Here is a 17,073-nt window from a genome sequence, read left to right as displayed (position 1 = left end):
AGGGGGGAGGAGAAGTGGAGGCCAGACAGGATCGGTGTCCCTGAGGCCAGGGAGATCAGGAGAGGTAGGTGGCAGGGACATTCCAGGAAGAGTGGAAGAGGAGCGGAGGGTTATCACCTGGCCCACTCGGGCCGGGGAGCCTGCTGAGCTCCCAGGCCAGTCCCCTGCAATCCAAAGCCCCTTCCAGGTCACGTGCGTCCTGGGGTCATAGGAGGGAGGCCGGGGAGATCAGGAGAGGCAGGCGGGAGGGACCCTCTGAGACCCCAGACTGGAGGAGCAGGAGAGGAAAGGAGGGCCAAGCTGGAAGGCTGCAAAACACCCATCAGATAGAACACTCAGAACTGTGATCCCTTTGACTGGGTTTACAGCTCTGTAATGGCCATTTCTTGTTTGCTTGGAATGTTTTTCAAATAAAAAGGTTTAAGACCATCATTTTGAAAGAGAGGGGCACAGAGTTCAAAAACCAGAGATATTGTCCAAAAGAGTAAGTCCCAGGAGATCCAGGTGACAGCAAGTGGGAAGAGGAAGGGAAGTCTCCTTAACTGCAGAGAACAGCTTCCAGCATCTCTTACCCCAGAAGCAGGGCCGGGTCAGGCCACCTAGAGCAGCATTGCTTCCCTCTTCTGCTGGCAACAGCCCTTCCTAAACCCGCAGCCATACGAGTTGCAGCTACAGGTGTGGTGCTGGTGGCAGCAGACCACAGGGATGCTGCAGGGAGAAGAAAAGAAAGAAAAATGGCGGTAGAAGGAATGAGTGGACGTGTATCTCACCTTCTCCCTGGGGTACTCTGTTCACCTTGGAGAGTAATGCTGAGTGTCCCCTGGCACTGAGGAAGTACCAGGAGGAAAGGTGGTTGTGCCAGATGCGGAGGTTGCCAGGGGTCCTGAGGTTGGGCCGGAGTAAAATGATCCCGGAAGTAAGGACTCGAGGGCAGACATCCAGGATTGGGATCAAATGGGGGATACAGCCCACCTTCTAGGTTTTCGGCAGCACCAGAGAGAGCCCACTTGGGGCTGTGTCATCAAGGAAGGACCACTGGGTCTTGACTGGAGCCAGAGAACAGGTTTTACTCGTATGTAGGCCACTTATCTTTATTCCATCATCATAACCACAGACTATATCTAAATCTCCCTATCGTCCTATAAATGTACACCATGGGTTGGCAGGTTGACTTAGGCGAGGAAATGTGTATTACTCAGAGCAAATCATTACCACCTCTAGACACACAATTGAAAGTACATATCCTTCTGACAGTAATATGGCAATGTCATTCATCCTGTCATCCATATCTGATGTGTGGACTTGCAAACACAAAGATGATCATGGATGGACAAAATAGAATTAAAGAAATTATGAAAATAACTTGTGCAATTGAAATCTTATTTTGTATCTAAACCAAGTTTTCCTTTGAATTTTGAATTCTATGAGAGTCTTCATCTCTCTGGTTTCTCCCACTACAGTCTTAAAATGTAAGCCTTAATTCAGATTACAGGGGAATCTGAAGAAAAAGTGCTAGATGTTTGATCGGCTTCCAAAAATGGGTAAGAGTCTGTCCATGCCCTCAAGATATTGAACGAAGAAGAAAATATATTTCTTTACAGAGGGGTATTGTAAGGATACTTGTCTGTCACACAGAGTCTTTTATCTTTCTTAGTGATACATAAATGAATGGTATTTCTTATAATCAATGATATCTTGGGTTCAATGATGTATAGAAATATAAAAAGGTTAATATATGTATAAAGAAATAAAAGAAGCCAATATAAATATGACAAAGGAACACAAGGTTATCAACAATTACTAAATACATTTACAAAAGAAGCAAATTTCTAGAATGTCTAGAAATGAAAAATACCTGACTTTTAAAACCCAATAGAAAGGTTAAACAGATCATTAGACACAGCTGAAGAAAAAAACCAGAGACAGAAAACACAGCTTAATAAATTACTTACAATTCAGCACAGAGAGGCATAAAGATTAAAAATATGAAGGTGAAAAGACTTAGATGAAAGAGTGAAGATTTATCACAGTGGTCCCCAGGCAGACATACTTAGTTTTAGGGGTATTTGGGTATGTCTGAAGGCACTTTCATCACAATAATAACATTTAGTGTCTGGGAACCAAGAATGTAAAATGTCCTATAATGCAAGGAACAGTCTCACACAATAAAGAATCTCCTATCCAAATTTACAATAGTACTTTTGTTGAGAAACATTAGTTTAATAAATATCTAACTGAGGTTGGAGAAGACTTAATATTCAAAGGTAGTGGCTGGTCATTTTCCAAAGTGATGTAAGATACCAATCCTCAAATTCAAGTATCTCAACAAATACCAAGTTGGAGAAAATCAAAGAAATCCACACTCCACACATCATAGTGAAACTGAAGAACACACAAAAATAAAATCTAAACATAGCCAGTTAAAAAAAAAAAAAGGGAAAATTACCTACAAAGAAATGATTACTAAATCAAAGGCAGAAAGTCAGGAGACAGTAGAAGATAAAAGTCAACCAAGAATTGTATCCAAAAGAAACTCCCTTTCAAGTGTTTTTATCACAAGGAAGAAGGATGGTCCCTCTACTGGACAGAATTCATTTGCACGTTTACAGATGATAATTATTTCCTGTTGCTTTTAGTTATCTACAATATACAGCTCTGTGAAATAGCCCACTTGGCAGTGAAAGGCTAGAATCAGGTAACTGGAAGGCATGTGCTCTAGAGCAGCGGTCCCCAACCTTTCTGGCACCAGGGACCGGTTTTGCGGAAGACAGTTTTTCCACGGAGCATGGAGGTGGGGGGATGGTTCAGGCGGTAACGCGAGCGATGGGGGAGCGATGGGGAACGGGAACGCAGATGAAGCTTCGCTCTCTCTCTCGTCCGCCACTCACCTCCTGCTGTGCGGCCTGGTTCCTAACAGGCTGTGGACCAGTAAGTCTGCGGCCCGGGGGTTGGGGACCCCCTGCTCTAGAGTCTAGATAATGTCTAGTTCTCCACGGATACACAAATTCTTCCCTATATATCAAAACACCTCATATTCAACTGAAAAGTAAAAAAGCCAGATAAAAGCAACAACATTCTAACCCCACCATTCCGTGTCCCTTTGCTTCTGCAGAGGCTGGAAAAACATCACAGGGGGGACGGGGAGGTGGGGGGAGTATTCTGGTGGCAGTGACTCTGGGAGGGAAGCTACCCTGGGAATCTTTTCTAAATCTGAGGTTCTAGGACTTTAGGCCGCTAAACACAAAATTCCAAAGAAATTCTGAATTAGGTTTCTCTGATCATATCAGTCTGGGGAAAATCTTGGTTTATGCTTTTTTCCCCAGCTACCCATATTTCCAGAAAGAACTGGACCCAAGAATCGAGTTTTTGTGTGACTTTACAAAAGGAGTTGACTTCAGCCGGGTGTATGCATCCGTGTCCAGACTATGCCCTTACAGTTTAGCAGTGAAGGGGGGTGTGGCTATGGGGGTCTCAGAAGCTGGGCGATCACGAATACTGGGAGCAGGAGAAGCAGAAGTAAGAACTAATACAGAAAGGAATCAAAACAGGCAGAATTGAGAAAAGGTAAGTCCATCCATTCGCCAACCTCCTGTCTTCCTTGACAACAGAAGAGGGAATCGGGTGATTTGATATGGTATTCCGATGGAGCTTCAGGGGGATTTATTTGTGCAGTCAACCTGCCCAGCTTCCCATCCCTGTGCACTGAATGACTTGGGGAAAGATACTTAACATTTTTGTACCTCAGTTTTCTCACCTACAAAATGGGGACAAGAATGATCTTACATCATAAGATTGTTGTGAGGATTAAATGGGTTAAGACATACATGTCATGTACCCAAGAGGGCCCAGGACACAGTAAGCCCTGGGTAAGTCTTGGCTAATATTACTCTTAATGATTATTTCTCTAAATGTGAGATGTTCAGGCATACATGTTTTCTCGAGCTACCCAAGTTTTGACTCAGAGACCGCATTGTTAGCATTTTTCTGGGACAAAGTTTCAAATATCTCACTGTACTGAGTAATTCCGTAGCAGAGCAGTAGTTTGGGTTTTGGAAACTATTGTCACCGCACTAATGGGAAAATTAGAGGTCTTGAAAGGAGACGGTCTGCTTGAGGCTGAAAATACTGAATTGCACTGGAGAAGATCCCATCGAAAGTAAGACCTTTTATGTACTCGTAATTAATGGAGTGCTTGATATGAACCAGTCATTGTTCTAGGTCCTGCATTAATCAGAAGGCTTTAAAAAAAACCACCTTCCATTTTCCTATTTTCAGCAGAGACATAGAAATCAAACAGCTCTCTTCTCTTCCCTTAGCATTCTCTTCTGCTTCAACTGGACCAGATTAGATCTTGGCCCAGATTAGGACATCATATGATGGCTTTATCTAAATGGATGGGGGATTTTCCTTGCTTTAACACTAGGAGTAAATTAGAAATTTATTTTATTTGAATGTATATGAAATTCAACTAAATCCTTAAATTTCCATTTTTAGGTATTCAATTTTTGTAGTCCCTACCCCCAGCCCCCAATCTATAACTTTATTGTCAGAGTTTATTCTGGGGACAGTATAAGGAAAGAGTGGGTTATGAAGAAGGGTGTAAAACATTGTTGCCAAAATAACGGGGGCATTTGGGGCAAGGAAAATCAATCATTTACAAATTTCTTATCCCCAGCTTAGCTCTTCTAGACCTTTGGAATTAAAAAGGAGGGGAGGAGTGAAAAAATATTGGAGCATTTGGCTGTCTCCACTCCACAGACACTATTATTAGAGGTACTGCGTTTGAGTTTCTCTCCCAGGATGACCCAGAAAGATAAGGGATGAATCTTGAAGGGCAAGGGAAGCCAAAATTCCCCAAAGCAAATTCTTAAGTGTATTTGGTGAAATGTACATCCCACATCCTGTTCCCTTCTACTTTGCACAAATTGGAATCTGGCAACACTGTTGTTCCTTTTTGTTTTCTTCATGAATGTCATTTCTCTTTCAGATCTTTCAAAGTGATTACAGTCATCCTTCGTATCTGAGGGTTTCACACCTGCAGATTCAACCAACCTCAGAGCGAAAATATTCGAAAAAAATTCAAACAAGATATCCCACATGCCATGTGGTGAGGCCAAAAAAAATTCCAAAAAGTTCCAAAAAGCAAAACCTGAATTTGCCACTCCTTGGTCACTATTTATATAGCATTTACATTGTATTAGATATATAAGTACTCTAAGATGATTTAAAGCATACAGGAGGATGTTTGTATGTTCTATGCAAAAGTTATGCTATTTTATATAGGGACTTGAGCATCTGTGGATTTTGGTATCCAAGGAGGTCCTGGAATCAATTCCCTACAGATACCGAGGGATGGCTGTATAAAGACAGCTGACCAAACCTAAGAATGTTTGTGGGCTTCAGGCCATTATATAAAATCCATAGTGCTGACAGGCAAGCATCTAGCCCTGTGAGCTATATTCATGTACAGACAGAGGAATGCTGGCCTGGAGCCAATGCAAATGTCTTAAAGGAGGTGATTCAAGCACAGGCTGTAAGTGTTATAACAGGAAAAATGAGGCAGCACACTAATAATTGCAGTAAAAGGAGGTAGATGTCTAAATTTTAATCCTAAAAGACCAAAATGCTTTTGCGATCCTGGAAGGAAGACTTTATCAAAGAAAATGGTAGAGGAAAAAACACAACCAACTTTGGAGATAGGAATTAATAAAATGTCATAGAGAAAAAGGACAAGTGTGCAGACTTCTAAAAGTTCAACCCAGTTAAATGTTCCAGGGAGAAAACTGTGACTTCAGAAAAGCCCTGTGGCATAAGATGAACATATGAAGCTAGTGAAATAGTAAGAATGGGACTGTTCTTCTGGTCACTAACAAAATCAGGTGCTGAGAAAATCCAAAAACTTAACTTCTTCAAGAAGTTGTTGATATATTAGTAGTAATTTATTTTTAATACAAGGAAAAATCAATTCACTCCAACGCAACAGCAGACGTTTCATTAACCTGTGGTAATGGGACTCTGACGTGGTCCTTCCTGTTTGCTGAGGATGGCGGCATTCCATGGCATGCTTCATTGCTCAATAAAGATTTGTGGCAAGTGTGATCCCATCTGCCCTATAGACGGGAACTCTGAGATTGTGACTGATTGCGGCTGGCCTTTGTGTTCCAATGGAGCAGAGTACAGAACTCCACATTCACCTTGTTAATTCTGTTTTTTGTTTTTTTTTTTTTTTTTTGGCTAACACTCTCCCTTTGTGTAAAGCCTTCTCTTCCAAGACCTCAGAGGTAAACCCAGACAAGCTTGACTTAATCTGCTGGAAGAGGCAGCTGAGGAAAGACATCTTTCTAGTTTTTGCTTCAGACATTGGTTTCACCAAATATCAAACCACTCTTGCTTGATCTTAATAATACAGTAAAAGATAGTACGGAAAAATTATTCATTCCAGAGGGAAGAAAAAATGTTACATCAGAACAGAGAGGGCAATAGCAAAAGAGCAATTTGTATGAATTCTTATTTCTACTCCTCATTGGGTTTCTTACGGAGAAGGTCTTTACATGAGTCAAATAATGATTTAAATGTCATTGATCTTGTAATTTGCCATAGGTTGGAGAGGGTCTGCAACATATACTCAAAATTATATACCATTAGGTGCAATAATAAAGGCAAAACATTTTCGAAGTAACCTCCAAGACTCTGATAGTAGCGCCAGCAGCAGGCCGGAACAGGGGTCCTGGGGGAAGGGAAGAAAAGGGCTCTTCCCCCTTCCGGCATCCCCAGGCCTCACAGACGCAGGCGGCTCTCAGTGTAAATTCTCCTTCCCTTTCATCTGAACTTTCAATTTAGGAACCTTTCCAGATGGTGATTAAGTGTCTTACCACTAAAAGCCTGCCAACTGGTAGTTGTCACCAGCAGTATAGTCAAGTATCACTTTGGTATAAGGAACAGCTTTTGGGGATGGGGTGCTTAAACTAGTCAAAGAAGATCTTCTATAAATGTCCACTGAAATAATCTCAAGAACGCATGCTCTACTTCTTATCAGTTGGGGTGATACATGAACATTTATGGTACTCCTCATTTTAGATGACAATCTTAAATTGGGAACTCATCCCGGGTTCAATGTCTAGGAGTAGACAGCAAGGACAGAGGAAGTAAACAAGCTTGTGCATCAGCCTGAAAGGAATAAGAGAAAGAAACTGAGATCATCATGTCCTAACCCAGTAGGAAAAAAAAAAAAAAAGAGTTCAGGCTTTACATCCTTAACAGAACTGGATTCTAAAATTCTATGACCCTGGGCAGGCCACTTTATCTGTCTCTGAATTTCTGTTTTCTCATCCACCGAATGGAGATAAAAGCTACTTTGCAAATTTTTCAAAGGATTAGAGACAAGGCATGGAAAGCAAGTGGTATAAATAGCTGTCCAAGTAGGAATTAAGTAAAAAAAAAAAACGGCAATTACCAGCAGTGCTACTTTTATGAACTTGTTGATAGTATTTGTTAGGAAGAATTGATTTGGGGGTTTTTGGGGGTTTTGGTTTTGGTTTTTCTTGTTTTTTTGCCACACCTCACGGCTTGCAGGATCTTAGTTCCCCAACTAGGGATTGAACCCGGGCCTACAGCAGCGGAAGCACCAAGTCCTAACCACTGGACCGCCAGGGAATTCCCAGAATTGATTTGGTTTTGATGGAGAACTGCATACTTGGAAGACAAGCTGAACGCTCAGAATCTCAGGAAGCGTGGACAGACAGGGACAAGCAGACTGAATTAGGTTGCTAGAAGCCATATTTATAGGCGGTTATTAAAATTAAAGAGGTTTTAGAAGAAGACAAGTCGTATTTTACTTGAGGGACTTCCAGGACGTGTGTAGGTGGTAGAAGTCTTTTGTGGGCTGAAGAGTGTCAGATATTTATGTGCACGTCTGCTTTAGCCAGTGTAGCCCTGCCGTACCGCTTTGTGCAGCACTAAACCAGGACAGCACGCAGACCTGACACTCAGGTGATCCCTTTCTGGGAAAGCGATCTGGGCAGGGACGCCAGAGTGGTCCTCAGCTTAGGGGTGGAGCACATCAGAAACAGAAGAATCACAGAGCAGAAGATGAAAATTGCACATAGGAGATTCTACTACCTCTTCTTGGAAGGGCACTCCAGGGTCTCCGTGAGAGATGGGAAACCGCGAAGTACAACAGTCGTAATAAACTCACCTCCTACCTCTGTGAATGGCCATCCTCGTACATACCTCAGGAGGTTGTCTTTGGGAGCCCTGGGCCAATGGAGAGCATGAAATGCAGTGTCCCTTGGTCTGCTGCTACAAACTGTGACCACTCCATCGGTAAAACTACTGCTTTGTAAACGTGCAGATTCGTGGACTTCAAACTTTATCTATTCAATCAGAAGCTATAGAGATAAGACCAGGACCTTTATATTTTTACCAAGTTCCCCAAGTGAATACAATGCTAAAAGCTACTCATTACAGTCCTGGTCAATGACCTGTGTGTGAGAGAATCAAAGGATAAGGCGGGCACATAAACGAATCAACCGGGACAGTCAGCCAAACATTGAAATAAAAGTAGAATTGGAGGAGTGCCCACATCTGAGCATTTGAGAGGCAGGATTCAGGCTCAGAAGCCTCCCAGCGGATCTCAGAGCTGAGGTCAAAGGTCAAAGCCAATAAAATTGCTTCTTACCAAGGAATCTTCTGATGACTGCTGAAAACCTCAGCTCTTCCCTGCAGTCCTGGGCTCTGGCCTCTCTGCCCATCCTCCCAAGATCAAAGGTCTGTTGGCTGTTCTGAGCAAATGGTCTTCCTGTCACTTCCCTCTGGCAGAAACACCTGCTCTAGGCACAGTGGACGTGGTCAAGGGTCTGGAGAAATACAGGCTAAGGGAGCCTCTGAACCTCCCCAGAGGTCAACAATGAGCCCTCCACCCCTCCCTAGGCCACTACTCATTGTTTTCATCCTCCAAGACCAGGGTCTGGACCACGGAACACCCACACACTCATGCAGGCAGGTAAACAGTTGCTAGTTATAAAATGGGAGGAAGAAAAAGGGGGAAGAAGGAAAAGATTTGAACCAAAACTATATTGAGCAGTAACTTTATGCCAGATACTGTGTTGGGTTCCTAACATGCACAGATCTCAGTTAATCTTCACCAGCCTTACTCTGAAGTCTATATTATGATCCCTACTTTAAAAAATGAGGCAATTGGGGCTCAGTCGATTTTCCATTCATTAAAAAAATTTTTATTAAGCCCATACTCTACCAGACCATTTCCCAGGCACTGCGAATAAACTTGCAAATAAAATAACACACTTAATCCCTGATGTCATGGAGCTTACAGCCTAAGGGAGAACTCAGCTATTAATCCAATAGACACTCTAAAGAATGTAAAATCACCAACTAAGAAATGGGCTCTGTAAAAACCCCAGAATTGGAGGTTTTCCACACTGGTGTGATCAAAACATTTACAGGCAAGGGAATTTAGGGCATTGGTATGATTATTATAGAAATAATAAGGAAAAGAAAGAAAGGAGACGCCTGGGAGATTGGAAGGAGAATAGAGGTATCTTGATGAAGAATGGTGCGGTGGAACTAGTTGATCGAGTAATAAGCCAGAAGAGATGAGTGTAGTCAGAGCCAGATGACAGAATTCTCTGATTCAGGGGGAATAGGGTGTGGCCATGAGAATGGACAGCTGAAGTAGAATGAAGAAAGAGGTCTTTGGAAATAAGAAGATCAAGGAACTGGAAAGACAAGATACATTTTCCTGTGGCTATTGAAGAACTCCAAGATAATAGCAGGACTTGGGATGAAGAGTCGATGCCAAAGAGGAAAGGTGATCAGGAGGTCAGCAGATACCAGCAACTCGGAGAAAGTGGTCAAGTTAACTGAGTTACCAGAAAATGAGCTTGTTGATATTTTCTTAAGGAGGTTGGGAATAACTGTCTAGGGCGGTGATGAGTAGCAAGGAGAACATCAGTTACCACATGCGAAAAGCCCAAAATCACAGCTAGAAAAGGATAAAGCTGGTATTTGAATTCAAGAACCTGAACAACCCTGGCAACATTATTGGTCTCCTTATCAATTGGGCAAAATAACTTCCATCTCCCTTCTTCCTCAAGATCATCTTCCTCTATTTCTTCCTGATCCTGGCACCTTTCCCTGTTCATCCTCTCCTCTCTTCAAGGAGGCTCTGGTCCTCTCCCATCCCCATCAAGTGGGAGATTATGTTTTTTTCTATTAGGTTTATTTCTGATTTTCTCAAGCCAAATTCAGAGGGCAAGAATGCTAGAATCGACAAAAAGATGAGAAAAGACAGAATTTCAGCATCTCCAGGACAGCAGAAATAGTCATAGGTCCATGAGAGACATGGAGAAGAAAAGACAAGAAGTTCAGCTCAAAGGTCAACCTTGGACTTGTGCAAACAACTCATGATCAGAATAGATAGAAATATAATGGACAAAAGAAGAGACTGGGCTTCCAGAAGCACAGAAAAGAGATGACCCCAGTAAGGCTCATCGATGACTCATCAGTTACTTACACAAGAAAGACCTGGAAAACCCCAGAAGCATCCTGCATAGAAGAGCAACTCCCTACTTTCTGTGAAGTAGAGATAGATGGAAAGCAGTCACTTCCACTTAATCATTGGCAATTTTTTTTTCATTGTCATTATTGTTCTCTAGTGACATAATTCTGTTTCTGATTCTCATCGCCACCTACTCTAAGTAAGAGCTTTGTTGATATAAATTGGATCAGTATTTATTTTACCTCAAAGAAGAGGTCAGGGCTTCCCTGGTGGCGCAGTGGTTGCGAGTCCGCCTGCCGATGCAGGGGACGCGGGTTCGCGCCCCGGTCCGGGAAGATCTCAGATGCCGCGGAGCGGCTGGGCCCGTGAGCCATGGCCGCTGAGCCTGCGCGTCCGGAGCCTGTGCTCCGCAACGGGAGAGGCCGCAGCAGTGTGAGGCCCGCGTACCGAAAAAAAAAAAAAAAAAAAAAAAAAAAAGAAGAGGTCAGTTCATCTAATAGGTCCCGAAATAAGGCATCTGCATGTGGACTCAGCTTGTGAAAGGGTAGAGTGGGTGGTGAACAATACAGGGTGACCTGGAAGGTCCATCCCTCCCAAAGCTCTTCTCCTGTTGAGAGCTGGAACCACCCTCATTCTTTTTTCAGGTGAGTATCATTTTTCATGGTGAGCATTACCTCTAACCTCCTTTCAAAGCAAAATTACCAGAGGACTAATCGACTGTCACTAGCAAGTTGGTGTAAATGCATTTATAAAGAGAATCGCATCTCTCACGTAGACAGGGTTGCTCCAGCTAATACCAGAAGCCAGGTATTTAACAGGTGAGTTCTTTGACACACCACATCTATTTTCCAGCTTTCTTTTATTTCGGAGACCACACACACACACACACACACACACACACACCCCTCCACTCCTCAATTCTATCACCCTGTTACCTCATGGTCAGCAAGAGAAGTGTGGGAGGGGTCTTGTGATTCAAGGAGAAAAGATAAAGCCCTTTGAGACTCAGCATGGCCGACAAGGTAGACCTTATCACTGTAAGGCAGTTAACCTCAAAAACAACTTTGAAAGATCCCGTGCTTCCTTGTTTGTTGGCAACTCAACATCATCACTACCATCACCACCACCACCTCCCGGGGGGCCCCCTCCCTCCTGCATCGAAAAAGCCTGGAAAGACATTTGCCTGGATTCACTTCCCTGTATGGCTGCAGGTCGGTCTGCCCGTTAAAGGTACTCCTGTGAGGTTCCGAGGGGGGAAGGATTTTAAATGACCAGTATATTCTCCAAGGCAATTATCTTTTCTTTGAAGAAAGCTGTACATTTATTGAAAAATTTGGTGCACATTTTCTTGAACACATTGTCTTTTAAGGCCACCCATTAAGTCACAATGAGTTCTTAATCCTTTGTAATCTATTTTCTGTTTTATTAACTTCTGCTTTTAATTATTTCCAACTGTATACTTTCCTTACGTTCATCCTGCTATTTTTATTTTATTTTCATTGAAGTAACACTTCAATGAAAATAAAATAAAATAAAATAAAAACTTTTTTTTTTTTTTTTGCGGTTCGCGGGCCTCTCACTGTTGCGGTCTCTCCCGTTGCGGAGCGCAGGCTCAGCGGCCACGGCTCACGGGCCCAGCCGCTCCGCGGCATGTGGGATCTTCCCGGACCGGGGCACGAACCCATGTCCCCTGCATCGGCAGGCGGACTCTCAGCCACTGCGCCACTAGGGAAGCCCTATAACATTATTTTTAATCGCAGTCAAACCCGGTGTAGATTTCCTTCTCAGAAATGCCTTTACATAAATGTAAATACCCATTTTCTTAAAAATATTTAAATTCAAACTTCCTGAAGCCTGTAAGAATATTCTCTAACATAACCAGAGGGTATAAAAATAAAATACCATTAAACTAAAAAGTGTTAGATATTGGACTTTTAACCCCAGAAATGCAAGTGGAAAATTTCCTATAAATTTAAAGTGTTCAGATTATCTGGATCCTGTTAGAACTATTTCATAAAGCACTCCAGTTTTTACCATTTTAACACATTTAACACATAATATTGAATATAAAACTCCTATTGGTTCTGTTTCTCTGGAGAACCCTGACTGATACAACAATCAATCTTATATACTTGGATAGCATTAGTTAATTTATCCACAAAAGGTTAATGAGCATCTACTTAGGAATATAGCAGGCACCAAGATGGATAAAGTCCCTTCTGTTAAATAACAAGGATTTACTGTAAAGCACAGGGAACTATATTCAACATCTTATAATAACCTATAATGGGAAAGAATCTGAAAAAGAATATACATATATGTATATAAACTGAGTCATGAGCTGTACACCTGAAATTAACACATATTATAAATCAACTATACTTCAATTTTTAAAAATCCCTTCCATTATGGCACTTCTATTTTAGAAGGAATAAACAGATAAAAACGATTAAGCATATTAATATATAACAGGTGGTGACAAAGCAAGGCAAGGAAACAGAAGATGACATCAGAAGTGCCATATTGGACACGATGGTCTGAGAAGTTGTCTCTGATAAGGGGCATTTGAGCACAGTCTGTACCAAGTGATGGGGCACAGCCTGCAGGTACCTGGAGGAAGGATATTCCAACAAGTGGAAATGAAGACCCAAGGGCCCGTAGGGAGTTGCATGTGACTGGGCTGGGCATTGTTACTGCACGCAGTCCTGTAGGTGTTTGATCCTGTGGAAGGTCCCTGCCCAGCAGTCATTTTATCTACTGGTCTCTGATTCCTTCTGGAAAAGATGAAGGATTAGGACCAGATCATTGATTCCTGTCCAAAATACCCACAGTCACCCTGCATTCTATAACCCCCTCCCAGTGGTTTCCAGTTGACAAAGGCTCTGAGGAACATTCCAGTAAAGGAACCTGTATAACTTTATTTAACCCAATGTTTCCGAACTTACTTGGTCTCAAAACCCTATTTCCATTATTAATTGAACTTGGGTTCATTGAAAGTGCTTTTAGAAATGCGAGCCTCAAAGAGCTAACTCATCTTTCAATTCTAAAGTTGTCTGAATTAGATATCATATGATATCACTTACATGTGGAATCTAAAAAAATGGTACAAATGAACTTATTTACAAAACAGAAATAGAGTCACAGATGTAAAAAACAAACTTATGGTTACCAAGGGGGAAAGGTGCCAGGGAGGGATAAACTGGGAGATTGGGATTGACATATATACACTACTATATATAAGATAGATAACTAATAAGGGTCTGCCTGCTGTATAGCACAGGGAACTCTATTCAATACTCTGTATGGGAACAGAATCCAAAAAGGAGTGGATATATGTATATGTATAACTCATTCACTTTGCCGTACAGCAGGAAAAAGGTGCCAGGGAGGGATAAACTGGGAGATTGGGATTGACATATATACACTACTATATATAAGATAGATAACGGGTCTGCCTGCTGTATAGCACAGGGAACTCTATTCAATACTCTGTATGGGAACAGAATCCAAAAAGGAGTGGATATATGTATATGTATAACTCATTCACTTTGCCGTACAGCAGAAACACAACATTGTAAGTCAACTCTACTCCAATAAAAATTAATTTTTAAAAAATTCTTTAAAAATTAAAAAAATAGGGCTTCCCTGGTGGCGCCGTGGTTGAGAGTCTGCCTGCCGATGCAGGGGACGCGGGTTCGTGCCCCGGTCCGGGAAGATCCCACATGCCGCCGAGCGGCTAGGCCCGTGAGCCATGGCCGCTGAGCCTGCGCGTCCGGAGCCTGTGCTCCGCAACGGGAGAGGCCACAACAGTGAGAGGCCCGCGTACCGAAAAAAAAAAAAAATTTTTTTAAATTTAAAAAATAAAATAAAATTGTCTGAATAATGGGACATAAAATCACACACACTCCCCCCAGAGCCCCAGCTCTCCAGATAACAGGATCTATGACTTTACAAAGAAGGGACTGGAGAGAGTGCAGCTTTTAAAGTTATTTTTAGCAGCAGAACCTTTCTTACATATATATTCCGATGTGAAACATCAATAAACAAAACAGTTAAAATCAAAGATGCCTGGGCTGAAGCAGTAGTTTAGACTAGTTGGAAATCACTAGGCTCGATTTAGTGTGTGTGCTGTGGTCACACCGCCCTCTAGTGTCTAATCTTCAAAGAAAGTAAAGCTAAAATTACTACAGAAATCTCTTCTTTCAAACTTTCGGCCTAAGAGTTGACCAAGATGACTGTCTGCTAAGCAGTGACCCTCAAAGTGAGGTCCCCAAGCAGCAACACGAGCATCACCTGGGAACCTGTTAGAAATGAAAATATTCAGTATGAACCCATCTCCCTCCCCAAGACCCACTGTGTCAGTTAATGGGGGAGGGACCCCAAAATCAGTATTTAAACACGCCTCCCAGATAAGGAGCAAAATCACAACTCAGCCCATCACTCACAGGTGGATAGCAATTTTTTATACCATGTTGCCTTTAATTAAGAAAAAATGAACTTGGGACCAGCCTGTTGAAAACCCAAAAGCTCATAAACAGAAGAGTTTCCATACTTAGCATTTGTTCAGCAGTTTTCACTTTATGCCATAGCAGTTACATCTATTCCAACAAATCACTGGACCCAATTTTTTGTAGCACTGCCATGAATGACAAAAGAACATTCTAGAATGGACCTGATCGACTTTACTTTGAAAGAACATTTCTGTGGTGATAACACCCATTGTAAAAAACAGGGTTTGCATTGTGAAGTAGTGGTGAAAACCCTAAAAAGCTGACCTATGATAAGACGAATAAAGGATGGTATTTCCAGCATAAGTTTTTTTTTCTGGCCAGCCATGGTGAATTTATGTTCTGTTCATGACCAGGGAAACCAGATAAAGGTGCATGAATGGATTAAAGCAATTTTACTACAAGGACAAGAAAAAAAGTCTTTCTTCCTTCTTCCTTCCCCCAGAGGCTGCCTGAATACTTAGGATGGATGAGGGCTCCGTTGGCTGAAAGCATGAATTCACTAAATGCTCTGGGAGCACCAGCCTCCCATACAAGAGGCACCCTCATTGCCACCATGGCACACTTGTTTCCAAGACTTGATAACCTGACAAAGACAACAGAGCCAGTAAAAAGGAGAGCAATGGTTACACACATTAGTCTCACAAGCAGAAAATCAGTACAACTTTACAAGTGGAGCAATGACTAAGCTATAAGTAAATTTATAATTTTTTTATTTGAAAATTACAGTTTGCTTAAAAAGGCAGGTCGCCTGAAAGGGTGAGGCAGTGTCATTTCTGCAATTCATATAACATTAAATTTTAAAAACTAACATTTCAGTCTTTTATGAGAATACTTACGTTTTCAAACAACCACCATATGGGGTGTAACTGATGTTCATTACCTAGCTAAAGATATTTACGCATAACTGTACAAACAAACTGGGAAATTTTACTCCACATATAAATAAAGACTCATTTGTCCTATTTATATTTAACAATAATGGAAGTATGTATACATGGAAATCCAGGATAGAGTATAGTTAGTGAAAATTCTGTAATGTGAAATACATCTTACATTTTGTCCAAATTATCAAAAATTCAAGAAGCCAAACTATACCTTCCACACTGCTTGGAAATCTCCAAGCCAAATATCCGAGTTCATTGCTTACAAGTTCTATTATACTTTCGACAATAGAACAGAATTCAAACATGTTCTCTGCCATTTTATAACAAAGATCACCTTTCCTCCAGCGTCCAATAACACGGTCCTCCTTTCCATCTCAGACCTCTCCAGAAGCACCTTTACCATGCATATTTCTAACGATATTCTGTTCATGATGATATATGTATTCTCTAAGACAGTAGACCCTTTCTCTATAGCCCCTCTCTCTTCTTCCAAGGCCTCATCAAGAAATGTCTTTAATGGCCACATTTCTACCAACAATCTCTTTAAGGTATTCTAGGTTTCTTCTACCAGGTACCTCAAAACTTTTCTAGCCTCTACCCATTACCCAGTTCCAAAGCCACTTCCACATTTTTAGGCGTTTGTCACAGCAGCATTCCACTTACCAAAACTGGTAGCAGCAATTCATCAACCCTTGTGATTTCCTGGGTGCGAAGGAAACACGCTATCGAAATGAGTCCCTACAGCTAGCTCGTAGCATGGAAATGGTGAGATGAGTCAAGTGAGCATTGAAAGTGAACTAGGAGAAAATCTGTCTAATCACCATTAAAAAGTGATGAGGCTACATAGTCAGTGTGTATTAACCAACACTACTGGTTAAAAAGGGCAACGCAGGGGCCAGACGGAGAATGTCGTTATGGAATGCTGATATACGTAATCTGGGTAAAAAATATTTTTAGCCCTGAGTCACGATGAGCTGGAATATAGAGATCATTTCCTTTCAATTCTTTAAAAAGTACATACAGTAGGGCTTCCCTGGTGGCGCAGTGGTTGAGAGTCCGCCTGCCGATGCAGGGGACGCGGGTTCGTGCCCCGGTCCGGGAAGATCCCACATGCCGCGGAGCGGCTGGGCCCGTGAGCCATGGCCGCTGAGCCTGCGCGTCC

The 17,073-nt window shown here is 42.0% G+C and overlaps 1 pseudogene; it reads left to right on the top strand.

Annotated features, from left to right (window-relative positions):
• The first annotated feature begins 954 nt into the window (after positions 1-954).
• LOC102992851 (thiamine transporter 2-like) overlaps positions 955-17,073 on the top strand; it is a 50,316-nt pseudogene continuing 34,197 nt past the window's right edge.

Source organism: Physeter macrocephalus, chromosome 2 (assembly GCF_002837175.3).
Source record: "Physeter macrocephalus isolate SW-GA chromosome 2, ASM283717v5, whole genome shotgun sequence".
Taxonomy (NCBI): Eukaryota; Metazoa; Chordata; class Mammalia; order Artiodactyla; family Physeteridae; genus Physeter; species Physeter macrocephalus.
This window is presented reverse-complemented; position numbering and strand designations above follow the sequence as displayed.